Below are 22772 nucleotides of genomic sequence, written 5' to 3'. Positions count from 1 at the left end.
GTCCTATATCAACATAACCTGAAAGGCCTCACAGCAAGGAAGAAGCCACTACTCCAAAACCGCCATAAAACAAGCCAGATTACGGTTTGCAGATGCACATGGGGACAAAGATCGGACTTTTTGGAGAAAAGATAGAACTGTTTGGCTATAATGACCATTGATATGTTCGGAGGAAAAAGGGGGATGCTTGCAAGCCGAAGAACACCATCCCAACCGTGAAGCACGGGGGTAGCAGCATCATGTTGTGCGGCTGCTTTGCTGCAGGAGGGACAGGTGCACTTCACAAAATATATGTCATCATGAGGCAGAAAAATTATGTGGATATATTGAAGCAACATCTCATGACATCAGTCAGGAAGTTAAAGCTTGGTCGCAAATGGGTCTTCCAAATGGACAATGACCCCAAGCATACTTCCAAAGTTGTGGCAAAATGTCTTAAGGACAACAAAGTCAAGGTATTTGAGTGGCCTGACCTCAATCCTATAGAACATTTGTAGGCAGAACTAAAATATTGTGTGCGAGCAAGGAGGCCTTACAAACCTGTCTCAGTTACACCAGATCTTTCAGAAGGAATGGGCCAAAATTCACCCAACTTATTGTGGGAAGCTTGTGGACGGCTACCTGAAACGTTTGACCCATGTTAAACAATTTAAAGCCAATGCTACCAAATACTAATTGAATGTATGTAAACTTCTGACCCACTGGGAATGTGATGAAAGAAATAAAAGCTGAAACCAATCATTCTCTCTACTATTATTCACATTCTTAAAATAAAGTGGTGATCCTAACTGACCTAAGACATGGAATTTTTACTTGGATTAAATGTAATGAATTGTGAAAAGCTGAGTTTAAATATATTTGGCTATAAGGTGTATGTAAACTTCCGACTTCAAATGAACAGCCTAGTCAGCTTGCAGGTGCCTGGCCCACCACTAGCAGTTGCTAGAGCGCAATTAGCCATGGAAATCCCCAAACTCTCCCCTAAGCCGGACAGTGCTGGACCAATTGTGCACCGTTCTATGGGGCTCCCAGTCACGGACGGATTTAACACAGCCCCAGGCTGTAGTGGTGTCTTAGACCGCTGCGCCACTTGGTTCGGACAGTAACTTTTATGAGATACAAAAGATGAACAGATACAAGCAAATTACTATTTTATTAAAAAACATTTTTTTCCTCACCAAGTGATACATTTTTTGCAGTAAATAACTCCAAGGACGGTTATAAAAAGTGGTAACTTATTCATAAATGATACGCCAAGTCCCACTTTAGAATAGGATAGATGATGATAACTCACTCATAAATCATTAGACGGTACAAGGCGTTAGTAATAAGGTTTTACATCTCTATACACTAGAAAAAATGAGTTCCAAAAGGGTTCTTCGGCTGTTCCCAAAGAACAGTGCTTTTTAGTTCCATGTAGATCCCACTATAAAAAGGGTTCTAAAATGAACCTGAAAGGATTCTCCCATGAACCCCAAAACGTTTATTCAAAGGGTTCTCTTATAGGGACAGTTGAAAAACCCTTTTAGGTTCAAGATAGTACCTTTTTTTCCAGTGTGCTGCCCTAAATATTTCTTAGAGCTATCTGCAAAACAAAAGCTAAAGGTAGACACAATAACATTACATTCCTGGTATTTATTACCCTGTTTATGTATTTATGTATTCAAGTAACCTGTTGGAGAGATTATTCTCACACAATCCTATTTTCTGGGTGGGAAACGACAGTATTGTTTCCTTTGACACTTACCAATAGTGGATGCTTACAATTTTTACTAGCACCTTTGAATTACAACTCACAACCCTACCCATCTTAAAGGGTCATACGTGGAGCTCTGAGCTTTGTCCTTTTGGTAGTTCCTTTTGGTAGTTCAGGTCATGGAGTCGTAGAGGGATATGGTATGGTATGATAAGTGAAGCTATGTCAGGGAGCATATTCAACTCATGAAGAAAAAAAAAACTTTCATATTGGCCCCCTGAAATGCCGACCATTTCTGCCAACATGCTTTATGAAACGAAGACTGGTGTTGGATTTGTGGTTCGATCTATCAGATCTGACCCCAGATCACGATCGATCAGCATCATGCTAACAATGGAAACAAAGTGAGAATGAAGGCATCCCCCAGTGGAATGTAGAGCATTATTATTTTAATGGACATAGATGTACATAACACAAATAGCCTCTGGACAATTTTTACATATACTTTCGCAAGGCACTGTACTCGGCCCCCTTGAACTTTGCGACCTTTTGCCACATTTCAGGCATCAAACATAAAGATATAAAACTGTATTTTTTTGTGAAGAATCAACAACAAGTGGGACACAATCATGAAGTGGAATGTCATTTATTGGATATTTCAAACATTTTTAACAAATCAAAAACTGAAAAATTGGGCGTGCAAAATTATTCAGCCCCCTTAAGTTAATACTTTGTAGCGCCACCTTGCTGCGATTACAGCTGTAAGTCGCTTGGGGTATGTCTCTATCAGTTTTGCACATCGAGAGACTGAAATTTTCCACATTCCTCCTTGCAAAACAGCTCGAGCTCAGTGAGGTTGGATGGAGAGCATTTGTGAACAGCAGTTTTCAGTTCTTTCCACAGATTCTCAATTGGATTCAGGTCTGGACTTTGACTTGGCCATTCTAACACCTGGATATGTTTATTTTTGAACCATTCCATTGTAGATTTAGCTTTATGTTTTGGATCATTGTCTTGTTGGAAGACAAATCTCCATCCCAGTCTCAGGTCTTTTGCAGACCCCATCAGACCATCTTCCAGAATGGTCCTGTATTTGGCTCCATCCATCTTCCCATCAATTTTAACCATTTTCCCTGTCCCTGCTAAAGAAAAGCAGGCCCAAACCATGATGCTGCCACCACCATGTTTGACAGTGGGGATGGTGTGTTCAGGGTGATGAGCTGTGTTGCTTTTACGCCAAACATAACGTTTTGCATTGTTGCCAAAAAGTTCAATTTGGGTTTCATCTGACCAGAGCACCTTCTTCCACATGTTTGGTGTGTTTCCCAGGTGGCTTGTCGCAAACTTTAAACGACACTTTTTATGGATATCTTTAAGAAATGGCTTTCTTCTTGCCACTCTTCCATAAAGGCCAGATTTGTGCAATGTACGACTGATTGTTGTCCTATGGACAGAGTCTCCCACTTCAGCTGTAGATCTCTGCAGTTCATCCAGAGTGATCATGGGCCTCTTGGCTGCATCTCTGATCAGTCTTCTCCTTGTATGAGCTGAAAGTTTAGAGGGACGGCCAGGTCTTGGTGGATTTGCAGTGGTCTGATACTCCTTCCATTTCAATATTATCGCTTGCACAGTGCTCCTTGGGATGTTTAAAGCTTGGGAAATCTTTTTGTATCCAAATCCGGCTTTAAACTTCTTCACAACAGTATATCGGACCTGCCTGGTGTGTTCCTTGTTCTTCATGATGCTCTCTGCGCTTTTAACGGACCTCTGAGACTATCACAGTGCAGGTGCATTTATACGGAGACTTGATTACACACAGGTGGATTGTATTTATCATCATTAGTCATTTAGGTCAACATTGGATCATTCAGAGATCCTCACTGAACTTCTGGAGAGAGTTTGCTGCACTGAAAGTAAAGGGGCTGAATAATTTTGCACGCACAATTTTTCAGTTTTTGATTTGTTAAAAAAGTTTGAAATATCCAATAAATGTCGTTCCACTTCATGATTGTGTCCCACTTGTTGTTGATTCTTCACAAAAAAATACAGTTTTATATCTTTATGTTTGAAGCCTGAATTGTGGCAAAAGGTCGCAAAGTTTAAGGGGGCCGAATACTTTTGCAAGGCACTGTAAGTGATCATGTCTTTACCACAAGCGCCCAATCATTCTAATCACGTTGCTTTAAATGTTAACCATGGTCTTAGACTGATGAACTCTCCGTAAACCCAGAGAGGGAAGACTGACTGGGGCCGTTCCATCATAGGCATGGCCTACTCAACTCGTTTGCTCAAATAAAGTCACATTTACTAGGGGAAATAAATTATTCTTCTGTCGCTGCCCCATCAGTGTGCATACAAATCAAAGGCTGAACGTGGGAGTCTAATCGTCCCACATGAGCCTGCAGTCGCTGAGCACGTTTGACAGAACTAGACCCTCACACCGCAGAGACTGTTTTGGTAGAGTTACCTTTGTCTCAGCACGCAAGTGTCTTCAGGTTTGGCTAAGGTACTTAGCCAAAGGGCTAAGATATATAAATTCAAAAGCACAATTGTGAATTTTGGTCAGTGAGTTACATTTTCTGGATATTCAACAGTTTTTTTTCAATAATTTCTGTTAATTATGATACATATTAATAACATTCTATTCATGAGGCCACTAGGTCATTTGACTGCAATAAAGTGTCACGGCATACTTTCTCTGAGGACCATGACTCTCAGCACCCGTATCAGAGATACATTTCTTAAAGGTTCAATGCAGCCATTTTTATCTCAACATCAAATCATTTCTGGGTAACAATTAAGTACCTTAATGTGATTATTTTAAATTAAAATGTTTAAAAAATAAACAAAAATAACTTATTAGGAAAGAGAAATATCTCAAACAAGAATTTTGATAGAACTGTATGGGACTGGTCTGAGTGGGGAGCTGTAATTGGCTGGAACTCAATCTTATTGGTCTATTAACTAATTTGCCGCCTGGTGATGCCATCCCACTGAAACAGGCTGACATTTCAGGCGGTCTTTTCAAACAGCTCTTCAAATCAAATCAAATGTATTTATATAGCCCTTCGTACATCAGCTGATATCTCAAAGTGCTGTACAGAAACCCAGCCTAAAACCCCAAACAGCAAGCAATGCAGGTGTAGAAGCTCTTACACTTAAAGGGCACCACCATCATTTTCCACTTTCCCAGAATTATTCCAACCTCATACTGTCGACGTATCCTGTATATAAAACGCAGGGAAATCACTTTTTTGATGGGACTGGGCCTTTGATGACCTTTGCGATTTGGATAATAGGAAAATATTTCACACCCAGGGGCCTTACGGGCTTAGATTGTAATATCTCTCCAGTGGTGACAAGCTCTACAGCCAGAAAAGCCTTGGCCATCTTCACGTTAGCTTAATGTGAGTAACCTTCAACCTCCAACTGTAAAATCCTCTGCAGTCTGATGACCATGGATTGCTATTGAATGAGATAATGATAATAGGTGCAAATCTTTATCAGTACCTGTCAGGAATCTACTAATCTTATTTTGTTGTGTGTGTTTCAAGTTTCAAGTGTTAATGTCATGTGCACAAGCACAGTGAAATGCCTTTCTTTCAATCTTTAAACCCGACAATGCAGTGATCAATATCAATAGTACAAAACAATTACAAAAGGTAGAATAAACACACAATAAATAAACATATGAAATGAAAAGAACATGAGAAAGTAAGAACATATATACAGGGTCAGTTACAATACCACATTAACATTGTGCAGGGATACTGGAATGATAGAGGTAGAAATCTGTACATGCATTTCAGTATCTAACATGCGACATTTCAATTATCAAAGACATCAATTCAATTCACAACGCCTCTTTACCTTCTATCAAAACAGTTCATGTACAATCTTCAACCTAGAATCCTATTTTCAAGGTGAACGTAATATTTACGAGGGTTGGCGAGGGAAGAAAAAAATATACATCTGAGATATATAAAAGCTTTTTGCAGATAACTGAAAGGGCGATGTTGTTTTGTACAACATCCTTCACAACATCACCATGGGGATAATTCTGACTCGTCCATTATGTTATCAAATGTTAAGAGGGTGGAAATGGAGTTTTATATAAATAAAAACAACTTATTGTAATACCAAAAATGAAAAGCCATTTTCCAGGTCATACACATTTCAGACATGCCATTCTGTACACATCTGGTGGACAGGAATATGACAAAGGTTCTCTCAAAGGATACATCATAACACGGAACTCAATTATGGAGTGGGAATATCCAATAGGTAAACACCCATGTCCACCTAGTAAATTCAAGTTAAGAAGTGTAAAAAAGTACTTAGCCTACCATCACATGCTGTGCAAAAACAAACATTTCAACAAAAAGAGTTGACATTTTCACGTCTAACATCAAAGTGGAGGAACGCCCTCGATCTATGGAACAGGTCTTTGAAGTGAAGAGTGGTTGCTTGAAGAGCATGATATGATAGGCCTGACAACAATCCAGACGTCTTACCTGGACAGAAAGGAGCAAATAACAAGGTCAATAGTTATGTCACACTTCATTTGTGTCACTATCGCATTGAGGTGCACTCTACCTGATCTACTGAAATAGGTCTCAAGTCTCTCGTCCATTGCGGGTAGTGTACCAGTTTAGAGATACAACGTTGTTCCGACTGAGTAAAAGCGAATTGACTGCGGGTAGAATTTTTCTCTCATGACAACTGGGGTATAATAGGGTAATGTCAAAGAGTGCAATTAATTATGTGCCACTTTTCTTCTTTAACTATGCTACTTGCATTGTATAGTAGCTGGGATAGATGCTTACCATGACTTCCTTAGTTCACTTGCGGGTAGGATTCATGTAGACTGAATTCAGATATATTGAAGCATGGTTAGCCGGTGGACTATATGCCATTCCTCAAGAGAACTGAGGGGCATTGGGACTAGAATGTGATCTGTTTAATTTACTGCTGTAAATTGTTATTTTCGAGCCTCCGTTTTGATGCTGCTGAACAGAGGTAGACCCCTCTTGGCTTCTGCAGTCATTGTTTACTGTTTGAGCTACCTCCAAGGCTCCCGACTGAGAGCTGGGCAACCTGCAGCCAAGTCCAACAGCCAAGGGTTCATCATCTCCCCTTTTTACCATTTGTTTCACCGCTGGGTGTCGTCTCCTTAGGGAAACACCCCACCAGCACAAAGGGCATGTTTCTACTTCCACAATGACACTCTTGCCTTCATCTTAATCTATTGTGACACGTTTCCTGTGGCTAGGGTCTTATTCAAACTCCCCTCTTTCATACTGTACCAAGCAACCAATCCGGGATATCGCTGGGCTTCCTAGGTTGTATTTACCATAAGAATGGCTCTCTGAGAATCACACCCTGTTTCAAAATTGGTTAGCACTAATGCTAACCAGACTTAGCAGCCATTAACTTCTTTGTTCTTTTTTGACAGTCTTCAACATAGCATGTACATGTTTGTACAGAATGCTGCTAGCGGAATGCTAGTCACTTTTACAATGTAGCAAAACCACAATGATACTCCAATCTGAAATGCTTGGAACTTGGGCCGTGTGATGCAATCAGTAGAGTACACACGTTTCTCTCTGTTTCATCATTCTGTCCATCTTTGATCATTTACTTGGTCATGGGAAGACACGATTCCCTTGGTTAAGGAAAGCAACAGACGATGTGTCTCTTGTGTATATCATGACGGTATCAAAGAACTCTGCATATAATATCCATATGAACATACTGTAGTTAATTGCGATAGTAGTTTGACATTTCCACAGAGGTCTAACAGATCTGAGTTGATTGATGTATCCCAGGAACATGTCAGCCTTTACATGACTGGAGAATATTGCAGGTTGTAGTTTAGCCTGCCAGTTTCAGGCATGATTTAAATATGGTCTCTGTGCCATTTGTGGAAATGGCAGCAGATTAGGCTCTATGTGTTTAATTAAATGGAATCAAAAGGTCAATGAGTGTGACAATGGAGAATTGGATAGAACAGTGTAGCTCAATTCATGCTGAATAAAATATCAAGTTGAAAATCTAACTCTTATACAATTAAAACTATAATTGAAGATAGCAAAATTAATTTGTTGTAGGAAACGGAAGACTTTCATTGAGCAATTAAATCATTCTGGAGTCGATTGACGATTGAACACGTTCAGTCAAAAAGAGGATGACTCCAAATAGCTTTCCTGTTTCTAAACTAAATCATGAGTTTTCTATCAAATACCCTCAAATTGGCCTAAATGTGTGTTGTACAGGTGTGCCCAAACGTCTTTAATCATAACGAGCAAAGGCTAAGTATGTGGCAATGGTGTGGTGTGATATCTTCCAACATCTATCAATGATGGACACAGTGCCAGTCAGGATTTGCAGTACCCATTGAGTCTGCTCCAAACAGTCACGAGGTAACGCTGCTTTTGAGACATCAGATAAAAGATGATAGATCGTCAGAGTGGCAAGGAAGGTGAAAGAGTCTTCAGAGGTGTAAGAATAACTAGGGGTACGAAACGACCGTATTTGGTGCAGTGCCTTACGTGCAGTATATCAATAAAAAAGTTCCCCGAGACTTATCAAAAGCCATCCTGCCACGGTTTACTCCACTCTTCCGATATCAACTTTAGTTTTGTTTGTTTGTTTGCTTTTGGGAGGAATGTGGAGCCCAAAGGGTTTGGTATAAACTGGCAAATCAACATCTTCAACGGTACAGATCAACAGTACCAGTTTGCCTGCCAAAACAAACAAAACACATGCTTCACAATACAAGGCCAAAACTAGAGGCCAGAAACAGATCAAATAAATGTTATGGTAAAAATAACAACTATAAGAACTATTGGGGCTATTCTTCACCAAGCTCACCAAGCCAAGTATGGATTCAATAGTTCTTAGTAGCTTGAATACTGAATGAGTGGAGAATCCAAACTGCACATGCCGAGCTGTGGAGACGCATGGACATTATGCAGTTTAGAGCATACCGTACCATTGATTAGCATTCATCATGTTCAATCTACCCCTGCCTCCTTGTCACCCAACACCCTGGAACTGTAGAGAGGCCTGTCTTCCCAAAGCCATCTGTTTGTAGTGAAAACAGAGGTTAATGACAATGGAATGCCATGTCAATGTTCTCCCATGTATTTTGCTGAACTGTGACTGAAGAGTTCATCCCCGCCTGAAAAGATTTGAAACTCGCCGATGGAAATCGACTTGTACAACTCGCTGGGTAAAAACAAGGAAAGGGGAGTGACAATGATATACATGAGACTCATATTGCAAATTGCTAAGTTGTGTAAGTTTGTGGTTCATGTTACGGTTAGTAACATTGACAACTCTGCCTCATAGGCTGATCAACAGTATAGCTACCTCATAAGCTGATCAACAGTACAGCTACCTCCCAGGCTTGTCACAGGCATAGGTGCCTCTCAACAGCCTATTCCCGCATCAATTTAGAAACCAGTTGAAGGCAATTGTCTAGATATGAGGGGTGGTTTTTAAATCATCCCAGGTTGCTACCTGAGAGGGTGTATTCAAGGCAAAAGAAGCCGCAGGAGCATGCGGTCGCCCACCAGGAAGTATAGTGTAGAAGGTCTCACACCTGAGCCCTCCTGACTTTGTAGTTTAATCATTCACAATGCCACATGCCATGGCTCTTATAGAGGCAGCAAGGCTTTTACTCTCTTATCTCGGTGTGTATGACATTCCTCCATTTCTACAAGTTTTTTTCAAAAATCCCAGACCTCAGTTCACGGCCAACTAAGCCTCTCTCCATATAGACACAAGAAAACCAAAGAGGAAAATATGATAGGAAAACCTCATAAAGCACGACAAGTGATAGAATCAGAAGTGTTTTAGAAGTAATAAGGAGAAAAAGAACACAAACAATCCCCAACATGACCCTGAGGCTGGGAGTTCAGTGTGCTGGTTTAAATGACCCCTGTGGAATGCGTGATACCAAGCTCAGAGACCACCTGCGTAGCGCCCTCCTGTCTGTAATTGCCATCGCCGACTGAGACTGTTTAAGAACATTGTGTGAGAGGGATTATCTTAGATAGGAGACTCGGAGATGCACCAGAGGCCAGGGAATGTTCTAAAATGATAGTATTGACCCGCACAGGGTTGCCCCCCCCCCAGACGAAGATAAAATAAAAACTATTATCCTGACACCATGTCATTAAATAGGCATTAGCAGTCCTTGGCTTTGGTTCAGTCTAATGAATGATGATAAAGTGATGACTATACACGCTTGACTGTCAGCAATACCCGGTCGCTCACGTTGCATATATTTTAGGAACTATTGTGTTCCTAAAAATACAATTGCATCCTTGTTTTTTTTTAATACACTTGTGTTTGTAAGGACAAGTGCCTGTCTTACTGGAACCAAATAGCATTCATATTTTAGTTAAACCACACAGTCCATGACGGAGTTACGTCCTGTTCTTGAACCCCTAGGGGAGAGTTGTGCCCTGCCCGGTTCCCACAGTGGCGGTGTCATTGGAAACAGGTGGTTCGGTTGCATAAATCACTTTTGCCAGTCCCGTTTCAGCCAATGTGCAATCAATCACAGAGGACGTGATGTTCCAGAAAAACCTGGCAAATCTGAATAGCTGTCTAGAAAATATCACAATTTATATCAGTACTCTATGCTGGTGGTCCATCCATGCAATTCCCTTGTCTGTATGACCGTCAATCAGTCAGTCATGCGAAAGTAATTACATGCTCAAAGCATCAGGTGTGAATGCTTGCATTACCTTCCCTTGGGGAACGCAATGGTAACACTTGCTTTGAAGGTGACACACTGTACATAAACCATTCATAACGGCATATATAAGCCTGAAGTGTTGCTACTACATCCATGAAGGTGTAAGAACATGCCTTTATCTGTCTTGTGCAGTGACTCAACACCATCTGTGATGGGTCATGCCATTATTTATAAAGAGATATTAAGTCATACTTGTCAGGGTAAATAACTTTTTTATCTGGTAAGGGCCTAAAAATCAGAGTACATTTGTAAGGTATTCATTAGCAAGTCACATTATAATTGTAGGGGTTTGTCAGGAAGTGTTTGGTAAATGAACAGGAAACGCAAGTACGTAATTATTACTGGTACTGCTGGTCCCTCCCCCTCCCCATCTCTTAAAAAAGAGAGTACAAGTGGTTGTGGGTAAAAATAGAACAAAATACTTACTCAAAATGTGTTTTTCTATTTGTATACTGTACATTCCACTGTCTGACTGGTATATCAATCCCAAGCCTATTTAGAAATGTACTTATATGTTGGCGTGTAAATTCACAACATTTCTGTGAGATTGCTTTGCTTGTACTATTGTGTGTGTATGCTCAATGTCTTTGTAGTAGATTGTAGACTGAGAAAACTGTGCCAACTGGAAGCCATGTAGCCCTTTAAACAATAGCACAACCCATTACATGCTGTTATCCATAGTTCATCTGCTAACCACATCCTACCGCGCAGTATGCCACTACTGTTGAAGAGGAGTGCTTTTTAATCCGTAGGTGAAATGTTGATGTCATTTGCTGTGACCTTTCCTGAAGTCTTTATCTTCTCCTCGATACTCCGCATACTGCCATCTTGGCCCCGGCAGTATTCCATGCTGTAGCCTAGCGATGACAAGAGACACTATACTTTAATATGCTGTCGCTGTCCATCATTTGTGGCGCAGACGTTCAAACTTATCTCATTCTAGGATATTTAAAGGACAATGTAATAAGAAGCGTTATGTGCCCGACGTCGAACAGGCAGTGAAACACTTCAGCCTAGATAAAGTTGTCGTGTATTTGTCATTCTTTTCCGTTGTACAGACAGCATTGATTATGTCGTGTTCTCTTTTGTACTGTTAACTATTATCCAGTGGCATTGTACTGTATGCGAAGTCCCTTTAAAGATTAATCGTAGGATTGGAAGTTTAATCATCGTGAGTTCCGTGGCCACATTTTATGAAGCCAGGTCACAGTAAATGACTATTTTGAATCTCAAAGGAGTTTTCAACTTTAAATGGAGTTCAAATGGCCCAGGGATAGGGAGATATTTCATATGGGATCAGGCACGGCGAGCATGATTATGAGGCTCCATGGACGACAGCCTCTGAGGTTTTTCAAGTGGGTGTCGTAAAGAGGAATTCAGTTTCGTCACTATCAGTCTAGTGCCTAAGTAAGGTTGGAGGAATTTAAACCTGGGTTCAAACAGTATATGTTTTCTTTGAAAGACTGTAGCTGTACTTTGTTTTTAGCTTAACTGTCACATTTGAACAATTAGAATTGTCCCATCGTACAAATCATGCCAATCTGGCACTCCGATCAGGCTTATTATCAGGGCGGCACGTTGGGCCAGTAACTGAAAGGTTGCTGGTTCGAATACTTCAGCAAGGCACTTAACCCTAATTTGCGGCGTACTACTATGGCTGACCCTGTAAAACAGGGTTGTCAAACTCATTCCATGGAGGTCCTAGTGTCTGTGGGTTTAAAAAAAAAAGTTATTTCAATTAAGAGAGTTCTTTACTGATTAGTGACCTTAATTCATCACTCAATTACAAAGGAGTAGGAAAAACCCGCAGACACTCGGCACTCCGTGGGATACACCTATCTGGTGTATGTGAATATAATTTTTTTTAAATGTTTTAAACACATAGTATTTGAAAGAAACAAATACTATATGATTTAACACTAGTTGTTCTGAGATAGTTCCCATTACGACTCCATCACATAGCAACCAGTAACCATTGAAAGCCAGAGGAATTACTGTGTTATCCAGTGCTATTGTGGTTGAATCCATGTACATGACTACTAAACACACTGAGCGAGATACCCAGTCATCTTTGTTCTTGTCAACTCACTGCTTTATACCCAATATTCTTTGCAGACACTGTAATTGTCATGGGTAATTCAATCCGAACTCAAGGGCACTGAAATGAGGAACGGCTCTCGAAGCCACTTATGCACTAAGACAGTTCTTTACTTATCACTGTTGCCATGATAGTAATGTTTAATGCCATTTCAAAGATTCACTGTATCGTTCTATGCTAAAAACAGCACAATAACAAAGAAAGGAACTGGTTGATGGCTTTCCAGGTGCTGCAAGATGGAGAATAGGTTGAGTCCACATCCACACCAATTGGTGTTTGTCCAAGCAGAAACCGATTGTCGCCTCAATATGAACATGCTCTAAATATGACAGCCGTCCAAAGCGTGAGATGAATTGATTTAAAGAGAAATAGGAGGGCGGAAGAATGGACAAAAGAACCCAAAATAAGACAGACAATACAAAAACTGCCCAGATGCATGCCAGGAAGACCCAGGGAAGAATGCAAAGACCCCATCACAAGTACACGTAATCATCCTGACAGAGGGAAAATGCACACAGTGGCCATAATCACATTAGGGGACCAGGAAAGGCACTCCAAGGGGCCCAGTCAAACTAGAGCTGTTTGAAAAGAAAAGCCCTTCAGCAAAATTTGAAGTATTTCCTCCAGAGTAAAGTGGTCTGTATGCCTCGATTGATATTAAATTACAACTCCTGCTGTCATTGCTAATAATTGTTCTTATGTGCGTTCTTGGAAGAATACAAAAATCGCATTGAAGAGAGATTAACCACATCGGTAGCAGATACTGTACTTCTGTGTCAAAGGACCTGTTTGGTCTATTTTCCTTCCCCTACAAGGTTAATATTTTTGCTTTCATGTCTCTTAAATATTGGAACTGACTGAAAGACGACGTTGATGTTCAATTTCACCTGGTCTGAAAGGATATTGGTATCTTCACCCAAAAAGGCCTCTCGTGAGAACTACTCACATATTAGCCTATGAACACATAATACTTGTTAGGAATTCTGCAGAGTCTAATGTAAATTCAGTCATGATGAGGAAGTAATGAGGTAAATAATATAGAATATGTCCTTTAGGCATCTGGATAATTTTACACAAATCCTAAACAGCCACTAACGAAAGGCTTGCATGAGTGTCATTGTGAGTTTGACAAGTACAAAGCAAGTATGTTCGGATATTACTCGGCGTCAACCCATTCTATCGAAGCCTGTCTCATTCAGAAAATCGATAAATGACAGTTTGCTCAAATTACACAAAGGTAAATAGCCACTTGTTAGGGTTGAGGTTATGGCTAAGGATCATTATGTAATCTCATAATCACTGTTGGTAATCTGGTGGTGCACTTCTAATATGTTAACGATCTGTCTCTATCACGGTATTCATCACCAACTCTTCAATCCACATCTCTAGGAAGCAGGACAGCTAAATCTGGATTTTTAGGAATTATTGAGATGTAAACTAACAACTTATATTCAAGGAAGGTTGCTTTGTTTGACAGTTGGGGAAGGAAAATAGACCAGAGTGTGTCATGTAACATTGGCTGTTGAGGAAATATTGGCATAATCAGTCAATGTACTATAGCTATTTCTTTGGCAAAATTCGACACATTAAAAACGTATACTATTCTGTAAGCATTAAAATGATTCATCAGGAAATATTTCCAAAGTTATAAATGGATTTTCATCATTGCCTCGGGAGCTCAACGGTCAGGTTAGCCGACCCAAATTATCTGTCCAAATTAAAAGGTAATCCCATTAAATGTGATAGAGAAACGGAGATCAAAAAACCAAATTATACAATTGATATCCTATAAATATCATGTCACATCATGTCAGGTGTAGGTTCTGGGTGCTCCTCAGAAATGGCAAGCTCTTATGAGTGTTCAGTAATGAGTATGATCATCAATTTCCAGGATGCAAAGGACTCCTCAAAAAAATGTGTACATGAACATGAGATGTGTCTTGAATGAGATGGCGTGAATACATTATGAATACAGTAAAGGCCCTACCATAAAACCTCTTAGAGCTACCCCCTACTTATTTCAATTTCCGCCTGAAGACATACCCAAATCTAACTGCCTGTAGCTCAGGCACAGAACCAAGGATATGCATATTCTTGGTAACATTTGAAAGAAAACACTCTGAAGTATGTGTAAATGTGAATTGAATGTAGGCTAATATAATACAATAAAAAAAACATAGGTTTTTTATTTTTATTGTTGTATCATATTTAAAATGAACAAGATAAAACAAACATTCAGATAGGATGATGGTGACAATTTCAGAGAAAAACATAAGAGGGCAACAGTACTTGTGCAAAGTTTCAGAATGATAACTTCCAAAATGAGTGTGTGTGCTACATGACATTTATCATGAAGTCACCCAGGTGTCCCACACAAGTAGCCCAAATGTACCCAAGTGGCCAAATTGGTGAAGTTATACATTTTGAATGGAATGACTGTCTACAAAATACCAAACATTGGACTTCTATTGGAGGTATTGTATCGAATCCTTTCCATATGTATTACATTCCCTAAATCCCGTAACCACATTTCAAAGGTAGGTACAGTCTCCAGTTTCCAAAATTGCAATATGAGCCCTTTGGCTAATAGAGTACAAAGAGAGACAGCTTTCCCTTCGTGGTTATTCCAATTAACTGTACCAAACAGAGCGGTCAATGGGTCTGGGGCTAGAACTCTATCAAAGGCCCTAAATAAGTAATCAAAAATGAGAGCCCAGTAAACATGTAACTTAGGACATGTCCAGAATAAGTGGGTCAACGTCCCCTCATCCTGCTTGCACCTCTCACACAGTGGTGAGGGTTGTACAGGGTTGTGTCTTGCATTCACTGAACTGTGGTTTATATTCCTGAGAGCTTCTACCCAGTCCTCATCTGAGATTTCTGACCCAAGTTCTTGTTCCCAAGCCCTTTTAATGGTGTCTGTGGATACCTCTATGTGGGCCTGTAGCACATCACACAGTCTAGAGACCGACCCTTTTGAATGGGGTTTGACAAGGACCAAGCAATCTAATGTAGGACTATTTGGCTTCATGCCATACTGTGGGATATGTGTCCTTACGAAATTCCTGATTTGGAGGGATCTGAAAAAATGTGTTGTTGGCATGTTGAACATTCCCTGTAATTGTTGAAATGAAGCTAACTGACCTTCTATGTATAGATTACTAATTATTGTGAGCCCCTTCTCCCTCCACTGTGAAAACACCACATCATCCAATGCGGGGTGGAAAGCATGATTCGGGCAAATCGGGCTGTCAGTGTATACAGTGGGTATGTTAAGAAAATATCTAATCTGTTTCCAGATCCTAAGCGTATGACAAATGACTGGGTTAAAGTCATAAGTGGATTTTTTTTCACATATGATGGGCTATTAACAAGTGCAGGGAGTGAGGAACGTTGACAGGAGACCTGCTCAATTAAAAGCCATGCAGGCATATCCTTCTGTCTCATCGCAGGTAAACTTTCCCTCCAGAAAGACACAATGTTCAGATTAGCAGCCCAATAATACAGTTTAAAGTGAGGAAGGGCAAAGCCCCCCTCTATTTTGTACTTGCATAAATGCTTCTTTGAAATTCTGTCTGCCTTGTTATCCCATAAAAATGGAGTTACTATTGAATCGAGTTTCTTAAAATAGCTTTGTGGTATGAAATTGGGTAGACATTGGAAGAGGTAAAGAAACCTGGGTAGGACAACCATTTTAATAGCGTTTATACGGCCAACCAAGGAGATAGGCAGAGTTTTCCAAAAATCTATATTTTGTTTAAGCTGACATATTTTCATGTCCCAATTCGCTTTCAATAGCTGATCAAGGTCTCTTGTCACTACAATGCCAAGGCTTGTGAACTTGTCCATCACTGTTCTAAACGGGGTAGATTGCAGAGATTGCATATCCACAGGCCGTGATATTGGCATCAACTCACTTTTTTTGCCAGTTTATCTTGTAGCCAGAGAAGGAGCCACATGTGTTTATCAAGTTAAGTAAGGGTGGAATAGAAGTTTTAGGCTTGGACAAAAACAAAAGAACATCATCTGCATATAGGGACATTTTGTGCTGTGTGTCCTTTATTTTAACAGAAGCTATATCGGCACATGCCTGAATGCGAGTAGCAAGGGGTTCCATGGCTATAGCGAAGAGAGCAGGCGAAATAGGGCACCCCTGTCGGCACCCCTTGAACAAGCGGAATGACTGCGACATTTCTTGATTGGTTACCACGGACACCATTGGGTGTGCATAAATAATTCTTATCCAATTAAGAAATTCCTTTCCGAACCCGAAGTGCTCCAGAACCGACATCATATACTTCCACTCAATCCGATCAAACGCCTTCTCTGCATCAAGAGCTATTACCACTGCCTCAACCTTATGATTGTGATACATTAGGTTGAAAAGACGTCTCCAATTGTAGTGTATATGCTGGCCCGGGATAAAACCTGTCTGGTCAGGGTGTATGATGTCAGAAATATATGTTTTCAATCGGTTTGCCAATATCTTTGTCAACACCTTGTTTTCTATGGGGAGTAACGACACGGGGCGATAAGACGACATCTCCATGGAATCTCCATCTTTTTTCAAGATCAGTGCTATTGTAGCCTCATACAGTGTTTGCGGGAGTTTGGCATTTTCTTTGGATTGTTTAAACATTCGCAACATAAGTGAAGATAGACTGGCGCAGTACTTCTTCTAGAATTCTATTACATATCCATCGGGCCCAGGGGCCTTGCTGTTTGGAAATTGTGCTATCGCTGTGTTAATATCTTCCAAAGTTATCCCTGCATCGTGTGCAGAAGCTGCCCCCCTGTCTAGTTGAGGAAGTTCACATTCAGCAAGAAAGTGTTCCATAGTTCGTGGATCAGTAGCATCGCATTTTGATTGGTATAGCTCTGAGTAAAACTGCGCAAAGCATTTATTAATATCCTGCGGATCTGTTACTATTTTACCCTTCTTGTCTTTTATTTTGTGAATAGCTCTAGATGCCTGTACATGCCTTAGCTGTCTTGCTAATAATCTATGTGGTTTATCACCCAGTTCAAAATAACTTTGTTGCGTTCTAGCAAGTAAAGAGCCCACCCGTTTTGAAAGGATGGAATTGTATTCATATTTTAACTTCTCAAGGACTGTATACGAGGAATTCGTCCTAAAAACGTTCTCCTGTTCCCCTAACTCTTTCAATTTCTCTCAGCCTAGTATTGGCGCGTTTCGTCCTCTCTGATGTATAAGAAATAATGTAACCTCTAATCACAGCCTTTAAAGATTCCCAAAGGGTGGAGCCGTCAACATCCCCCGTGTCGTTAGTTCCGGGGAAAAAGGCAATCTGCTCCTTCAAATACTGACAAAAAGCCTCATCTTTCAACAGGTATGCGTCTAAGCGCCACGGTCGCCGACCTGTCGACATATTGTCGAGTTACAGCACCATGGACACAGGAGAGTGGTCCGTAATTAGAATAGGGTGATAGGTAACCGACTCAGCTGCTGAAATTAGTTTGGAGTCCAACAAAAAATAGTCAATTCTGGAATATGATTTATGAACTAATGAAAAGAAAGAGTAATCCCTGTCTGTTGGGTGCGTCAGTCTCCAAATATCGACAATGTTAAGGTTTGTCGTCAATGTATTTAGACAGACACTGGCATTTGATTGTTGAAGTGACCTTGATAGCTGTTTATCTAAAAGAGGATCTAACGTACAGTTAAAGTCCCCTCCAACAACACTTGTATCCAAGATATTTGGTATGTCCTCAAATACCCTTTGAAAAAATAATGGATCATCGAAGTTGGGCCCATATAAATTGACCAAGGTTACTGGTTTCAAATTCAGTGTACCAGCCACAATAATATACCGACCATTAGGATCTGAAATCGAGGATGAGTAAACAAACAGAATGTTTTTCCTTATCAGGATTGCTACCCCTCTCGCTTTTGCATCAAAGTTAGACTGGTATATCTGACCGATCCAGCCGACTCGTAGCTTGGCCTGAGCGGAGCGTTTAATATGAGTTTCTTGAAGAAGCACTATGTCGGCACCCAGTGATTTAAGATGAGAAAAAACCTTAGTTCGTTTCACCACATGCCCTAAGCCATTACAGTTCCAGCTGACTATCTTTATTCCACCTGATCTACTCTGTGCTCTGTCACTATGTGGCATTTCTTATTTTAGAGCAAATTGTTGCTGTCATACAAAACTCAGAAGAAAAACGTCCCGCCGTGCGGGAGCTTGTCATGCCACCTGTACTAATAATAAACGTGAACATAAAACACATACCCATCCCCCCTCCCGTCCCTTTACTGAGTGACTTCCCCAAACGAAGCACTCCTTGGCTAACACACAAACCTTAGGGTGTCTAGACATACAGCTTGAACTAACTTGTCGTCTATAGATGCTCCGCAAATACGCTAATATTAAATAACACTTAACTCTCACGTTAGGGGGTGAGTGGCGCTATAACATGACGTGCCAAACAATGCTATATTAGCCACAACATCTCACCAATCACAAGTCCCAAATTCTGATCTTCTAATCGAAAAGACATAGTCCGGAAATCCAAACACATTCCTGGCCTGTATTTGGTCATTTAGCCGGCTGACACAGCCGTTCTGTATCCTCAGACAGGGAGCTTGCTTGTCAAGAACAGAGGAATCCAGAGGAATCCATATCGGATGTTGGCCGCCCTCATCATACTCTTTCCGTTGGTTCCTCACCTCCAAGGTAAGATCTGAGTAGAAAGACACCCTGGCTCCGTTGAAGTTAAGGGGGAACTTTTGACTAGCCAGCTTGAGGATGAGATCCCTGGTCTGGGGATAGTGCCTTGAATGGCCTTGGTGGCCCGCCCTTGGCCCGGCTTCGTTGCCTGAGATCTGTGTGCGCGTTCGATCAGGATGGCCGTTTTGAAGTGTTCACTCCCCAGCAGGGCCAGTATCAGCTCCGAGACAAATTCAGTGGGTTTCCCTTTCTCATTGTCCTCCTGGATGCCACATATTCGGATGTTCTGGCGTCTTGAATGCGACTCGAGCATTTCCAGTCGGGCTTTCAGGGTTTTGTTGTCATTTTTGAACGTTGCGCACTGTTTCTCTATGTCCTGTAGCCTGGCCTCGTGATCGACTGTCGTCTGCTCAACCTCATGCACCCTTCTCTGAGTTGCCTTCAGAGTTTCGGCCAAGTCCCAATACTCTTTGAGATATCAGCCAACCTTGTGTCCACCTTCTTGCTTAGTGAGTTTATGGAAGCCAGTATGTCACTTTGCGTAGGCTCTGAGGGGAACTCTTGGAAGCTAGCCTCTTCAGCTAACTCCTCGTGGGTTGGCGATGTTGAAATTGGTAATTGTCTATCTCATTCAAATTATCTTGTTTAGCGCTCCCTTTTCTGGTGCCTTTTCCCTTTGCCATATTTGTTTGAAGTTATAGGTCGTGATAAAAACCCATTTGTTTCAAAATGGAGCAGAGCTCTAGCAAAGCGCCGCCCCCAGCTAGATTTCAAGACGATCAGTGGTCATTGAGTTAAAATACAGTCAATCAACGAAACAGTGCACAATGATGGGTGCACAATGATGTCATTACTTGTTGTCTTCAAATCGGTTTCTTTCAGTCAATACATCCTGCGAAATGACCCATCATGTTTGGTTTGTTACAAACAAACCAGTTGATTGCAATGAAACCAAACATGATTGGAAAAGTCACGTTTTGTGTGTATTTACCTCGAGTGTGTCGTCGAAAATGGAATGAGACGGAATTCACGACACAAGCGGTTCACAAAATGTTTTGTGTTTGGCTATAAAAATGGATTTTATCAAACAAAAGACCATTCATTGTGTAACAATGAGCCTTGGGATTGCAAACAGAGGAAGATCGTCAAAGGTAAACGATTTATTTTATTGCAGTTTGTGATTTTGTTACGCCTGTGCTGGTTGAAATTGTTGTTTTTTATGGTGCTCTATCCTCAGATAATCGTATTATTTCACAGTAAATACTTTTTGAAATCTGACAACGCAGTTGGATTAGCAAGATTCTAGGCTTTCGAAAGTGAGACACTTGTATTTTCATGAATGTTTAATATGACTATTTATGTAGCGATCACCGTATGTTGTCGAATTTCATCCCGCTACCAGGTTCCGTGCGCAGAGAGGTTAAAACCTGTTGTGACTAGGGGGCAGTATTTTCATTTTTGAAAAAAAAAAAACGTTCCCGTAGTAAACAGGATATTTTGTCAGGACAAGATGCTAGAATATGCATATAATTGACAGCTTAGAATAGAAAACACTCTAAAGTTTCCAAAACTGTAAAAATATTGTCTGTGAGTATAACAGAACTGATGTTGCAGGGGAAAGCCTGAGAAAAATCCAATCCGGAAGTGCCTCATGTTTTGAAAGCGCTGCACTCCTATGCGTACCTATTGAGCAGTGAATGGGCTATCAACCAGATTACTCTTTCTCCGAATTCCCGAAGGTGTCTACAACATTGTGACGTAGTTTTACGCATTTATGTTGAAGAATACCCGTAAGCGGCTACATTGCGCAAGTGGTCACCTGATGCTCCCAGAGAGATTCTCGTGTAAGATACAGAGGTAGCCATTACTCCAATCGGTCCTCCTGAAAAACTAATTGTCCCGATGGATATATTATATCGAATAGATATTTGAAAAATATCTTGAGGATTGATTATAAACAACGTTTGCCATGTTTCTGTCGTTTTCGTGACTGCAATTTCCGGGCGATTTCTCGGCCAAACGTGAAGAACAAACGGAGCTATTTCGCCTACAAAAATAATATTTTTGGAAAAAAGGAACATTTGCTATCTAACTGGGAGTCTCGTGAGTGAAAACACCCGAAGCTCATCAAAGGTAAACAATTTAATTTGATTGCTTTTCTGATTTCTGTGACCAAGTTACCTGCTGCTATCTGGACAAAATGCTATGCTAGGCTATCGATAAACTTACACAAATGCTTGTCTAGCTTGGGCTGTATGTAAAGCATATTTTGAAAATCTGAGACGACAGGGTGATTAACAAAAGGCTAAGCTGTGTCTCAATATATTTCATTTGTGATTTTCATGAATATGAATATTTTCTGGGAATACTTATGTCCGTTGCATTATGCTAATTAGTGTCAGGCGATGATTACGCTCCCTCATGCGGGATGGGGAGTCATTAGAGGTTAAGAAGGTTCCCCATGGATTTCCAAGAGACACTGTCCCAACCTTAGCTGCCACATCAGTGTAATTTATGCAACTATTAAGCAAGTCCACAAGTTAACTTTGACACACTGGCACTTTGGGAGGAAATTATTTTGGGCATACCTTCCTTCACTGCTATTGTCGACAGTTGCAATGTCAAATGTTGCCATAAACCTTCTCGTAGCCAGATTATGTCCAAAACAAAATGCCTTCGCTGTACCGTATCCTAGAGCTGGTGTTGTGTCTTTGCTGTTCTTGTGCTGTGCAGGCACAGCGCAATCCCTCAATCTCCTCGGCAGATACAACATTCATTTAAGTCATGATATGCCTGACCATGCAGGTTAAATGCAAAATATTAGACTGCACATTCTTAACTAGCTATACATTGTTCCTAGACTCTGAAGAGTCTCAGAGACAATAGCACCAAAAGACGCCATCAAAAACTCTCATCCCTTGTGTGCAGCTTGTGAGTGAGGGATTTTCATGTCTGGTTCAGCCATGCATATACTGTAGAACATGACAGTTACATTAACACACATTTAAATGGAGTGAATCCCCTTGAGTCACAACTGTAAAACATGACGTGACCTCCAAACTTCCATGCTTCCACTCCTCCTCCTCCAACGTATCAATAGTGATCCTGTGGTTTTAATCACAGTCAGCTCCCACCATTAGCAGTAATAAACCTTAACTGGAGCTTGAGGGAGGCTCGCCTTAGATAACACTCCCTTATTAGAAACAAATAGCTTAGCTTGAACATTGCTCATTGCATAACCCCTTTTCCCTATATTGATGCGGTTCTCTGGTATAGTTGATGAGTGTGTAAGACAAATTCTCTACGCTCTAAGGTTACCCTGAAATCTAAAAGACTAAATCCAGCATAGGTTGTATGAAAAGTCTGGACACTTTTTGAAAATGGAAAGGTCCCACAGTTTAAATGATTAGTTGTTAGGACATGTACATGCTAAATGCATTTCAGCAATTGACATCCTTTGACAGCTTGACATCTTTTGACAGCTTGACATCCTTTGCATAACCTTGCTCTCTTTAA

Source organism: Oncorhynchus keta, chromosome 30 (genome assembly GCF_023373465.1).
Source record: "Oncorhynchus keta strain PuntledgeMale-10-30-2019 chromosome 30, Oket_V2, whole genome shotgun sequence".
NCBI classification, from domain to species: domain Eukaryota; kingdom Metazoa; phylum Chordata; class Actinopteri; order Salmoniformes; family Salmonidae; genus Oncorhynchus; species Oncorhynchus keta.
Note: the sequence above shows the minus strand (reverse complement) of the source record.